Raw genomic sequence first — 11,177 nt, 5'->3', positions numbered from 1 at the left:
GAATTGACATTCTCCTCCCATCATCCTACACCCTAGGTGGAGATTTGTGGCGTTTTGTCTTCTCTGCCCACAGCCATTGATGGGGTGATCTTGGTGGCTGTCTGGAGGAAGGCAGATCCTCGATCTCCCACATACCTCAGCCAAAAGTTACTTGCAGTTGTGGTGCTTCTCTGAGATCCCTGGTGGTGCATAAGGACTGAGGGCGGGACAGTGCAAGGAACTATAGTGAGAAGAGGCCAGCTTCTCCCACCCCTACTCCAGTACTCGTAGTACTCCCAGAGGAGGGGAAGGGGAGCAAAGTCTGGCCCCAAATCAGAGTGAGTCAGGATGGCGGACTCAGGGCCCAGCCAGCTCCTCACGGAGACATGTACTACACTAAGGATGGCAGAATCCGGCCTAAGGGGATCCTAAAGGTAAATCAACGGGCCCACGGCGTCAAATGCAGGCATTCCGCTTCGGGGGCCTTCTCCGGAGCCCCTCTGCATCTGCCAAACCCTTCCCGCTCAGGAGCACGTGGAGGGACCCCCCTGCAAGGTTCTCCCGGGTAATCCCCCTCACAAACACGAAGGCTGGGCCTGCGGCGCCGCTCCAGTGAGTCACAGGACAAAAGGCTCCAATAGGGACCGAGCGAGCCCGTAACCTAGGAGAGCAGCATTGTTTGGGGGCGGAGGAAGGGCGCCGCGCCGCGCCGGCTGAGGCTCCAGGGAGACTGGCCCTGGGAGTGAGCCCCACGTGGCCACTGAAGCGCGCGCCGCCTCCGGACAGCCCCCCGCCCGGGGAAGGCGCCTGGACCCGGCGCCCAGTGCCTGCCCGGCGTGCGGCAGGAGGGAGTCGGGGTGAGTAGCCGCAGCGACTGGAGCAGGCCGGGCCGGGCCGGGCGAGCCCCGCGCGGGGAGGGGGCCGCTGGCGCTGTGCGGGGCGAGAAGAGGAGCATCACATGAGGGGAGACGCAGCGGCGCTGCCACTTGACTGGCTGCTTGTGCAACGCGTATGGCGGGAGAGGGGAGTTAGTGTCTGGTGCACAAGGTCGGGGGGCGGGTGGGCATAGCCTGGTCCCACCTGAGGGAGGGAGGGGTGGCCTTGCTCAGCGCTGTCCCACCCCACCGCCGCTGGTGCACGGGAAGCTGCCGTGGTAGTGCCGGGCCGGCGAATTCTGTCAGCCCTTCCAGGGTCGGAGCAGGGGGTTACACCACAGTGGGTGGCATGAAGTTCACCGGAACAGACCGTTGCCCGGGGGAGTTGGAGGGAGCTGGTCCTCCCCTCCCCGCTCGTAGAGTAATTAAAATCGCTGCTTTCGACAATGTAAACCAGTTTCCCTCTGCTCCCGCCGCTGGGAAGCCCGCGGAGCATCTAGCCCGCGTTTGCAGAGGAAGTTCTGCATTTGCAAACTTCAGTTTTACTCAGAAGCAGACCCATGGGCCTTGATTCTCGGCGACTCGGTTCCTGAAAGGAGGGGAAAGGTGCTTTGTAGCTGGGGTCCTCTAGACCTCTCTCTAGTGTAAATTTGCATGTGAGCTGCTTCCTCGGGCCCCTCAGGGGCACGAGAACAGTAATAGTGCAGTGACTTGCAGGCATGCCCTCTCTTTGCCCTTGGCCTGTCCCTGACATCCCACCGGGGAGCAGGTACAGTACAAGAGTGCACAAGGGAGGGGCAAGGCGGTGGAGAATCAGTCCTGGGCAGGTCATCTGAGGTAAATTTCATTCTAAAGTGTAGAGTGCATTAGTGTTTCAGGTTTGCTACAAAGTATCTGAAAGACATTATTTTGCATTTCTTATCTGTCTTAAACATGGCTGTACCAATTTAAATAAAATAGTAAAAACATAATTTGCATCTGGACTAAGAAAGCATATGCTAAATTTAAGAAATAAGCTATCCCAGTAATTTGCATCCTAACATGCTATGTAATCTTATTTAATATTTACTTTGCAGTATTGCATAGAAGCCAGCCAGGTCAGTAACCTATCTTGCTAGGTTTTGTAAAACAATATGGTAAACGGCAGTCCCTGTCCCAAAGAGCTTACAGTCTAAAAGACAAGATGTAACAGTGTGTGAGACAAACAAGCAGGTCAGGGTGGGATGAGAGTAACATGAGGTAACAACAACAAAATCCCACAATAGCATGTGCACAGTTCTTAGTCAGGAGCCACACACACAGTTTCCCTTTCAAATGGGGGATTCAACATTTGGTGGAGTGTGAATTGCAGGTTGGCAGGAGCAGAGCTTATGAGATTGCTGCCCACTGTGGTATCACACCTACCTCAATCCATTGGTATTTGCTTTTGTAAGTAAGTCAGTGCAGACCGGATGAAACCCCCTTACTCAAGGTGTGGGGGAAAAGGTGGGGAGAGGAAGTGGCTTGTGGGATAGCTCATGGAAACTGGAGCTGTGCTGCTAAGGAGCTGGAAAGGGCAAAGGGAGTTGTGCTCTTCTTATTATTAAGGCACAGATAGCTTGTATTTAACAGCTACATTATTTTTAGTTAAACATTACATAACACAGCAATGAGAGGCTTCTGTAGGCTTCAGTCTGCCACAGTCTGTGCTCCACCAAATGGTTCAGAACTCCACCTTCCAAAATGGAGGATGACTTTTGGTGTCTGCCACGGCACCTCATGTCTTTACACAGTAATAAAGCTACTCCACACAGTGGTGGGACAGGAGCTAGTGTGTAGGCACAGTGCTTCTGTGTACATGATCCAGGCTCTGGTAGATCTCCTGTGTAGAGCTTGGTTCTAGAGGCAGAGCATTACAAAATCTTAACCTTAATTATTACTGAAAAATTGCTTACTTTCTCATTTTACCATATACTTATAAAATAAATCAAGTGGAATATAAATATTGTACTTTGTTTTCAGGATATAGTATATAGAGCCATATAAATAAGTCATTATATGAAATTTTAGTTTGCACTGACTTTGCTAGTGCTTTTTATGTAGCCTGTTGTAAAACTAGGCAAATATCTAGATGAGCTGATGTACCCCTGTCACATTCTATGGCTTGGGGGAGCATACTGTAAGCCCCATATTCCTCATTTTCATATAATCGTGATCTTACACATAAAGCATGCCTTGTAAGGTATAAGGAAAAAGGTTATGATCTGCTTAAAGTCATTTCTCTATCCATATATGTATATCATTAATGCATATGAAGTTATGAGAATTGTGTAGTATGGTTGCTGTAAATTGGGGAATCAGTCAGATATTAACTCCCCAGAGGCAACAGCAAGGAAAGTAACTAATGCCTGGGCAGGGTGTGAAACAATCCATCAACAGCCATTGTCCAGCAAGGGAGCTACAATGCAATGACTCACCTTCATGAGGCCACACCAGAGGAATTGCTCAACCTTGCTGGGTGACGGAGCAATACCCCCCAGGCATGCCTGGACTTTTGTTCTACAAGCACATGGACTGCGGGTATAAAACAGACAGAGTGGACACATACTGGGCCCTTCTCCTGCCCCCACCTATGCTGCAAACAACCAAGATACTGAGAGGAAGACAAGACTCCAGCACAGGAGATTGGCCCAGGTTTAAGGAGCAAACCTGTATATTAAGGACTGCAAGATCCAGTGGGGTGAGAAAAACTGTTTAGTCTAGATGTTGCCCAGCCTAATAGGGTTGAGAGTTTAGACTGCGTGCTTATATTGTATTTTATTTTATTTTGGTAACTACTCTGACTTTTTGCCTTTCACTTAATATCACTTAAAATCTATCTTTGTAGTTAATAAATTAGGGTAGAATAAACAAATTTATTAACTACAAAGATAGGGTAGAATAAACAATCTTTGTAGTTAATAAATTTGTTTGTTCTACCTGAAGCAGTACATTTGGTTTAAAGCGTGTCAGAGATTCCTCTCGGGATAACAAGCCTGGTGTATATCAATTTGTTTGTTAAATTGACAAACTCACATAAGCTTGCAGCATCCAGTGGGCATAACTGGACATTGCAAGACGGAGGTTCCTAAGGTTGTGTCTGGGACTGGAGATATTGGTTAGTGTCATTCAGTTGCACGATCCATGAAGCAGCTTACATACCAGAGACTGTGCGTGAACGGCCCAGGAGTGGGGGCTCTCACAGCAGAGCAGGGTAAGGCTGGCTCCCAGAGTCAAGGACTGGAGTGACCTAGCAGATCACTGGTCCGGATAACACCAGAGGGGAACATCACAACCCCCCGGAAGACCTCTGTGTACTCCCAGAGGTACACGTACCCCTGGTTGAGAACCACTGGAGTAGTCTATGAGATGATGATATGGCCCTTAAAAATAAATCAGTACAGGTAAAAATCTGCCCTCCAAATCATGCACATAAGTCCCATGGGCTTCAGAACTTGGTCCATTGGGTACAGCTTGGTTTTATTTCTATGTCTGTGTTAGAGAAGCTTGAGGTTTCCAGTGAATTTTAATTAAACAAGATACAAGTAAATGATTATTTGAAATTGGTCTCTGCGAGTAAGCTCATATAGACATAAATATTTGTATTGAATTAAATTTTTTAATATTGTGTAGAAGAAAGATGAAATCAAAGCCAAACTAAAGAGGTTAGTGAAACATGACATTTTAAATGGGGTATGGTGATGGTTACAGTTTGCCCAAAAGCTGAAGCAACTACAGTGTTCAGAACATTCGGGTTGGAAGAATATTGCTATGGCAACAAATTACTTTTATATTCACCTAAAGCAAAAATAGATCTCTCTCTCCCTCTGTGGGAAGCACATTTTAAAGTGCTTGAAAGATTAAAGGTGATAGGCAGAAACAGTTGCATGAATATATTTTCATTTTTGTTCATTTGCTTTATATATATTTCTGTATGAATCTGAAATGTAGAAATAATTTAGAGCTAGAAGCATCTTATTGTCAAAATGTAGGAATCGCTTAGGTAAGCGGGGGGAAGGGGAAAGTATAATTCAGACAGAACTTCTCTTCCTACTGTGGTATAACATGTTGGGCTTTAATTTATTAAAAGAAATATTCCCAACAGTCTTAAGATAGAATTTTTGTATATATTGGACAAGACTCTACTCGCATGACCCCACACAAATTTTTTATTCCAGATCAGCTACATTGTATGTTACACTAGTGGATTTTCTGGCAAGACAGAGATTAGTTCTTTTCATCTTTTATTTTTCTTTTGAAAAGGTATTTGACTTTCATTTTTCTGAAAGTGAGCAGCTAGCGGGGCTTTGTGCCTGTGTCTCAAACGGTGAGCCTATGTGCAAGGGGGCAGAGTGGCTGAACAGGAGCCGTGTGTCTCATTAGGAAATACCCAATGTGCAAGAGGCCCTCTGCTGGAGCCACAGAGTTGGCTGTGCACCTTGCCCATCCCATTGGAAGACCTGGAAGAGGGGACATTCTGGGGTGGGCCAGGGCAGGCATGGGTATATTGGATACAGGAGGGGGAATAAGAGGGTGTTCTCATGCCCTGGCTATTCTGCACCCGTGCAGTGTCTCAGATGCTATTGCATCAGTTACCCTTGCCCCATCAGCCCCTGAATAGTTGAGGTACAGGTTGCCTCCCTTCAGTCCCTGTGCTCAGTTTGGATCTTTGTTAGCTGGAGATTGAGGCTGCATGAGGTCTACATTGAGGCCCAATCTGGACAAGAGTTAGCTAATTTTGTTTCGTTGGGGAAACAATGAGAAGGAATGATAAAATACATAGAAACTCCTTTAATTGGCTGCGGGTGGCTGTTACTTGTGAATCATGTTTACAATATAGGATAGGTATTGGAACAGAGGCTACTGCTGGATGTGCAGGTAGCAACCACATCAAGAATACTTTTTACCATCTGTACCTGTTAAGGTGAATGGGACCTTCCATTTCATGCTTAGACCAGGTCATGCATATATGTGCCTTTGTCACCTTGAGATTATACTACTGTAATGTACCTTAACAGGGCAAAAAAGTATATAAAGGTCTATTCTCTGTTCTCCTACAGACTTTTTATAGCACTCAGATGGCATGAGTGGGCTGTAAAAGCAGCTCATCATCCCATCAGAAATATGCCTAAAGGACAATGCAGAGTTCAAAAATTCTTCCACAGCCCCATCAACCTTATAGTTGGCTTGCTAAAAAAGGAATGTTTCTTAATGACAATGGAACTCTTAGGAAGATCCAACTACTGTAAGTATGTTGAAGTTTGCTCTCAGCAGAGTTAATTGCAGGATTAGGGTCTTTGTCATGTTTATCCATACTTTGTGCCAAGCATATTCAAACAGAAGAGATGTAAAAAGAAACCCTCTAGCTCAGTAGTCTCAAGGAACACCAAAGCAACCTCATGGTTGAGAGACCATGCGCAAAATTCTCCTCTCAGTTACACTAGTGCAAACTCATTGACATCAAATGAAGAGGAAAGGATTACAGAGGCCTTTTAGAGGTGCAGCCACTGGAGGGGGTGAGAGGGACTAGTCTTTTTACATCCAGTGATGACCCTCTCCAAATTGCTGCAGGACTATTGATTCTCACTCCTGGCTTCCCCTGATTTCTCCCCATCTTTTAGTGTGGTTGTACCATTGCCTTGAATGGGGTTCCACTGGTAGATCAAATGAGAATGTTGACTCTGTCACTAAGGATGGGGGTAGCATAAGCCTCTCATCCTCCTCCATCCCATGACCTTTTTCAAAGAAAGTGGGATGTAATGTAAGTTCTCTTTTTCTCTTTGTGCCTTTTCTCTCCCTAGAAAAGGTGGTAGAATAGGGGAGGCGGCCTCTGCAGGACATGTACACAGATACCTAAAAGCATAACTAGGGCCCCTCATCCCACTTCGTAAAAAATAAGTGGGTCAGAGTGAGTTATAGACTGATCTTTGTCTATTTTTAATAAATATCCAAGTAGCTTGTATTTACTAATTTCATCCCCCCATTCCCTCCTACCTAGTTTTGAACAGTCCTCCAAATACTGCTCAGCATTGCTTTTAGATGTTTAGGATTATGGTATTTTGCATGAATATAATTCTATGGGGCTATGCTGCACTTATAGCCTCTTCTACCCTTTCTTTCAGTGTGGGACCCAAAGGAGGATGATACCAGTATGTTCTGGTAACAACTATAGCATTGGCTCCCAACAGTAATAGATTGATGGATGCCTCTGCCTATGAGAATCAAATACACAGATAGTGAATTTTCCCGTTTTTGTCAAATCCAACTGCTGTTATTTTATAATAGCAGAAATTATTGTATATTAACTCTACGACCACATTGATAATGCACATGTGTGTGATAGATCTTCTTCTGTATTAGACTTAGATCAGTTGTACTATCAAAGAAAAAATCTGCAGAGGTACCATTATAGACTGTTGTTGGGGTTATTTAATAGAATTGCTGCACGTGAGGGTGTCTCTTTTTTTTTTTTTTGTTAAGCAGACTCGTGCAGAATATATATATATATCTCCAAATGCCTTTCTTCATTGCTCTACTAGAAACACAATGACATCTATGACCCTGTTTAGAGGAAAAAAGCTTCTGTTTGTCTCCTGCTCATTCTGTCAGCATTCACACAGTAAGTTCTCTAGAAATCCCTGAAGTATTCCAGTGTCAGAGCACAAAGCCATTTCTGCCTTTTAGAAAAATAATTGTGTTTCAAGGAACAGAGACACTGGGGAATGTTCCTGTGAAGTAAAGACTTGATGTAGCAATGCAGATACAGGAACTGAAAGGTTGGTGGGTAGGGGTAAAAGACTGAAACAGAAGCAAAGTAAAAGGAGAAAATACATATATTCTGATTTTAGTTACTCTTGTGAAAGTCCAGAGTAACTCCATGAAGTCAATGAAGTTCCCTGGGGTAGTGCAGATCAGAATATGGCCTTGCATGAAGAAAAGGTGAGCAGTGATCAAGAGAGACAGAAGAAACTCTAACCCATACCGACAGCAGAGTATTTTGGGAGGAAAAATAAATGGGGTTATGAAGTGTTCCTTCCTTCTTCCCAGAGTATTAAAAACAATTTGGATCAAATTCAGATCTGAGTAAGCAAGTACACATCCTACTGATGTAGATTATTATAAACATTTTAGTAACTCGATCAGGCCCTCTGTGCTAGGGGCTGTACCAACACTTAACAAAAAGAATGGTCCATGCTACAAAGAGCTTACAATCAAAATATAAAAGAAGAGACAAACAAACAGATGGGGGGAGCACAAGGTAACAATGAAACAAAATTGGTCAGCATGATAAATACTGGTCAGACAGTACACCAGCTGCTTAATCTTTGTCAAGTTTTTGTCAGTTTCTCAGAAGAGATGTAAGAAGGGATTTGAGGAGGATAGAAGTTGAGCCTGCTTATAGCAGGGCTGATGTTCTCTCTCTGTCCTAGATTCTGTGCTGAACCCAGTTTTCACTGGGTTCTCTGAGGGGGCCACAAAGAAGTTGGTTGCAGCTCCCGGATTCTGGGGCCAGTTATATACTGACCCTAACAGATTAGAGCAGCCTGGGGACTGCAATAAACTTTACTGGTTGGCTATGCCCCCAAAAGGAAGCTCTGCCAACTGGGGATTGCCAGAGCACAACACTCCAGCTACGCTCTCTCTCTCCCCACCCCTGCCATACACCATCCCTACAGCTGTAGGAGCATTTAATATTTATAAAACAACTAGTTTCAGGTTGTTTTTAGTATTCACACTTACTACCCATCTAATCCCACAGCTGTAAGAAAGTATTGGTACAGTGGATAGTATCAGTTCTGCCTGATTTTCTTCTTGTTTACCTCAGTGGAGTTACGCCGGTGTAAAACTGGAGTATCGGTGAGAAGAGAATCAGGCCTAGATTGTCCAGCTCATGTAAACAACTGTGAGGGGAAAAAACAACTCTCTTTTTCTATAACAAAAAAGGTGTTTAGATTTTCCATGCTTCATCTTCCTGAAAGGTGTATTGTTGAACGCTAATCTCTAATTGGTTTAGCTCGTGGGAACCGTCGCCTCTTGAACTTCACATTCTTCATGGATTCTGTGTGACTTTTCAGAGGGGAAGGACACTTTTAATGCTTCACATGAAGAAACCAATAATATGATCTCATCAGGAGATGAAGGCGTTCGAAGTCCAGATTTCCAGTCCCATTGATGCAGAATGTTTACTTGTCAGATCTCGTTTGTTGTCAGTGTTCAAATGCATGTAATTTCTTGCAAGACAGGGTTTTGGAATGTGAGGCCCCAGCAGTAATGAAGGACCTTTGTATGGTGGTTGAGCAGATAGTATGCTTTTTTTTATAAATTGACTTAGTAAAATCAACACAATGCCAGCATTAGTATTCAGATTAAATTTAGGCTTCTATGAACAGGCGGTCATGCAGTCAATTTCTTAAGCAAAATCTTCAGTGTTAGAGTATGCCTCTGGTATCTCAGATATTTCATAAGAAGAGCACAAGGTAGTTTTCAGTATGTTGGGAATGTTCAACCTTAGACTGGGATCCCATTTATCTATAGAGCACACTCTGAATTCCTGGTATTCTTCTACTCTTTGACTCTTATCTGTTTGTAGCAAAAGTAATTGGTGTATACTTCAACTATTCTTGTCTGACTTCTGCGCATGTAGTTTCTTTAGTTCTTGTTGAAAGCCGGATTAGGAAATACATTACTTAAGAGCAGAACTTGAAACTAACAACTGTTAGGATGTCTACACTACAAACAGAAGTGACTGCCACATATGGAGACAAACCCAAGCTAGTTAGCTCAAACATAGATAGCAGTGAAGCATTGGCAGAATGGGTGGCAGCAGGGGCTGGTCACTCAAGTGCATATCCAGGGTCCTGGGTAGGCTTGTATAGCCCATGCTGTCATGGCTTCACTTCTGTTACCATTTGAACTAGCTAGATCAAAGCTAGCTTGAGTATCTCTCCATGTGCAGCAGTCAGACTTCTGATTGCAGTGTAAACATACCCTTTGGCTGTTATGGATTTTGGATAAAATTCTGAAGTCCTCACTCAGGTCCCATGTTGTCCGCTATATCTGTGAGCGTGCAGCATATTTGCCCTGCCTTCCAGCCCTGAGGAGCTGTTCTGTAGGGTTCCAGCCATAGGTTGTCTTAACTTCTGCTTGTTTCCCCCATGGTTTTGGCGAGAGGGAATCGGGAGGAAGCCAGATGACTTGCAAGCCCTATCCGTTCCTCACCATTTGAGGAAAGGATGGGCCTGCTGAGTTATCTCGCCCCCTCCAGATTCCCTCTTCCCCAAGCCATGGGGGAAGCCAGCAGAAGTTAAGACAACCTATGGCTTATTAATATCACATTTTCCCCCCTCCACACTGTGGAACATCTCCATAGGTGGAAAGGCAAGAGATGCCCACATGGTTGCCTTTTGCCTCCTGAAAATCGCCCAGGATCTTTGCAAACTTCAGGGGTGTGTGTGGTTTAAGTGTTTGGAACACCTCACTACTTCTCTAGGGGGAAAACTTCCCTTTTCCCACTGTGAAAAAATTCTTAGAAAACTAAATGTTAACTGGTGTGCACTTCTATTCTAAGTTCATATTGAAACTTCCCAATTAGCCTCCTTTCTGGAGACAAGGAGACATGGTAACACATTAAGGGACCCTGCTCAGGGGAAAGAAGACTCCTCAAGTTTGGATTTTGAGTTTCCTCATTGTCATTCCTTTAGGACAGTGGTTCCCAAACTTGTTCTGCCGCTTGTGTGGGGTAAGCCCCTGGCAGGCCCGGCCGCTTTGTTTACCTGCTGCGTCCGCAGGTTCGGCCGATCGCGGCTTACAATGGCCACGGTTCGCTGCTCCAGGCCAATGGGAGCCACTGGAAGCGGCAGTCAGTATGTCCCTCGGCCCACGCCACTTCCAGCCACTCCCATTGGCCTGGAGCAGCGAACTGCGGCCACTGGGACCCGCGATCGGCCGAACCTGCGGACGCGGCAGGTAAACAAACCTGGGGCTTTCCCCAGGGGCTTTCCCCGCACAAGCGGCAGAACAAGTTTGGGAACCACTGCTTTAGGAGGTGGTATTCCCCTATGGAACTAATATGGGGCTTGCCCCCATAAACTTGCATATCTTGATAGATCTTTGGAGGCAAGGACCATCTGCACAGAAGCCTGGTGCCTCAGCGCATCTTCCTCCAATAGAGTTATGGCTCTTTCATGATTTGTACTGCCAATGCCTCCCCCCGCCAGCCATCTGGTGGGTATACCAGTGAGCCTTCAGCATGGAAAAAAGTAGTTCAGAAAATCTTTGCTTGGTTACAAAACAGAATAGCGAGAA

At 45.2% G+C, this 11,177-nt stretch overlaps 1 protein-coding gene across 3 annotated transcripts in view; it reads left to right on the top strand.

Moving 5' to 3' along the window:
• Positions 1-637: 637 nt before the first annotated feature.
• The window catches only part of LOC141991234 (putative tRNA methyltransferase 9B), an 85,825-nt gene continuing 75,285 nt past the window's right edge, over positions 638-11,177 (top strand). Inside the window, exons 1-2 of one of the 3 annotated variants that reach the window (XM_074959520.1) lie at positions 638-836; positions 1,931-1,951. The gene's annotated coding sequence lies outside the window, so the exon portion shown is untranslated. The remainder of the gene's footprint in view (positions 837-1,930; positions 1,952-11,177) is intronic. The other 2 variants (XM_074959512.1, XM_074959529.1) reach the window with 2 other exon arrangements.

Source organism: Natator depressus, chromosome 1 (assembly GCF_965152275.1).
Source record: "Natator depressus isolate rNatDep1 chromosome 1, rNatDep2.hap1, whole genome shotgun sequence".
NCBI lineage: Eukaryota > Metazoa > Chordata > Testudines > Cheloniidae > Natator > Natator depressus.
The sequence above is the reverse complement of the archived record's forward strand: the minus strand, read 5'-3'. Positions and strand labels throughout refer to the sequence as shown.